The following is a 2,195-nucleotide window of genomic DNA, read 5'->3' on the forward strand; positions in this document are numbered from 1 at the left end:
GACTTAAGTACTACAGGACCGACACTCTAAAATTCTATGATTTGAACCTCTCCTGTGAGTCAGTTTTTTGTTTCCGATGCTTCACTTCAGGTTTACTGTATCCCTAGGACCTTCTTATTGACGATGAAACACAGAAATTGCATCCGAATATAATACAAAAGGCACAATGCCGACTTAAGTACAAGAGGACTGACACCCTAACTTTCTATGATTTGAACCTCTCCTGTGAGTCAAGTTTTAGATTCCGATGCTTCACTTCAGGTTTACTGTATCCCTTGGACCTTCTTATTGACGATGAAACACAGAAATAGCATCCAAATTTAATACAAAAGCACAATGCCGACTTAAGTACAAGATCACTGACACTCTAACTTTCTTTCATTTGAACCTCTCCTGTGATTCCAGTTTTAGATTCCGATGCTTCACTTCAGGTTTTCTGTATCCCTTGGACTTTCTTATCGACGATGAAACACAGAAATTGCATCCGAATTTAATACAAAAGGCACAATGCCGACTTAAGTACAAGAGGACTGACACTCTAATTTTCTATGATTTGAACCTCTCCTGTGAGTCCAGTTTTAGATGCCGAGGCTTCACTTCAGGTTTACTGTATCCCTTGGACCTTCTTATTGACGATGAAACACAGAAATTGCATCCGAATTTAATACAAAAGGCACAATGCCGACTTAAGTACAAGAGGACAGACACTCTAACTTTCTATGATTTGAATCACTCCTGTGAGTCCAGTTTTAGATTCCGATGCTTCACTTCAGGTTTACTGTATCCCTTGGACCTTCTTATTGACGATGAAACACAGAAATTGCATCCGAATTCAATACAAAAGGCACAATGCCGACTTTAGTACAAGCGGACTGACACCCTAACTTTCTATGATTTGAACCTCTCCTGTGAGTCCAGTTGTAGATTCCGATGCTTCACTTCAGGTTTACTGTATCCCTTGGACTTTCTTATTGACGATGAAACACAGAAATTGCTTCCGAATTTAATACAAAAGGCACAATGCCGACTTAAGTACAAGAGGAGTGACACTCTAACCTTCTATGATTTGAACCTCTCCTGTGAGTCCAGTTTTAGATTCCGATGCTTCACTTCAGATTTACTGTATCCCTTGGACTTTCTTATTGACGATGATACACAGAAATTGCATCCGAATTTAATACAAAAGGCACAATGCCGACTTAAGTACAAGAGGACTGACACTCTAACTTTCTGTGAATTGAACCTCTCCTGTGAGTCCAGCTTTAGATTCCGATGCTTCACTTCAGGTTTACTGTATCCCTTGGACCTTCTTATTGACGATGAAACACAGAAATTGCAACCGATTTTAGTTCAAAAGGCACAATGCCGGCTTAAGTACAAGAGGACTGACACTCTAATTTTCTATGATTTGAACCTCTCCTGTGAGTCCAGTTTTAGATGCCGAGGCATCACTTCAGGTTTACTGTATCCCTTGGACCTTCTTATTGACGATGAAACACAGAAATTGCATCCGAATTTAATACAAAAGGCACAATGCCGACTTAAGTACAAGAATAGTGACACTCTAACTTTCTATGATTTGAACCTCTCCTGTGAGTCCAGTTTTAGATTCCGATGCTTCACTTCAGATTTACTGTATCCCTTGGACCTTCTTATTGACGATGAAACACAGAAATTGCATCCGAATTTAATACAAAAGGCACAATGCTGACTTTAGTACAAGAGGACTGACACTCTAACTTTCTATGATTTGAACCACTCCTGTGAGTCCCGTGTTAGATTCCGATGCTTCACTTCAGGTTTACTGTATCCCTTGGACCTGCTTATAAGCCATGAAACACAGAAATTACATCCGAATTTAATACAAAAGGCACAATGGCGACCTAAGTACAAGAGGACTCACACTCTAACTTTCTATGATTTGAACCTGACCTGTGAGACCAGTTTTAGATTCCGATGCTTCACTTCAGGTTTACTGTATCCCTTGGACCTTCTTATTGACGATGAAACAGAGAAATTGCATCAGAAATTAATACAAAAGGCACAATGCAGACTTAAGTACAAGAGGACAGACACTCTAACTTTCTATGATTTGAACCACTCCTGTGAGGCCAGTTTTAGATTCCGATGCATCACTTCAAGTTTACTGTATCCCTTGGACCTTCTTATTGACGATGAAACACAGAAATTGCATC

This window comes from Schistocerca americana, unplaced genomic scaffold, assembly GCF_021461395.2.
Source record: "Schistocerca americana isolate TAMUIC-IGC-003095 unplaced genomic scaffold, iqSchAmer2.1 HiC_scaffold_59, whole genome shotgun sequence".
Lineage (NCBI taxonomy): Eukaryota > Metazoa > Arthropoda > Insecta > Orthoptera > Acrididae > Schistocerca > Schistocerca americana.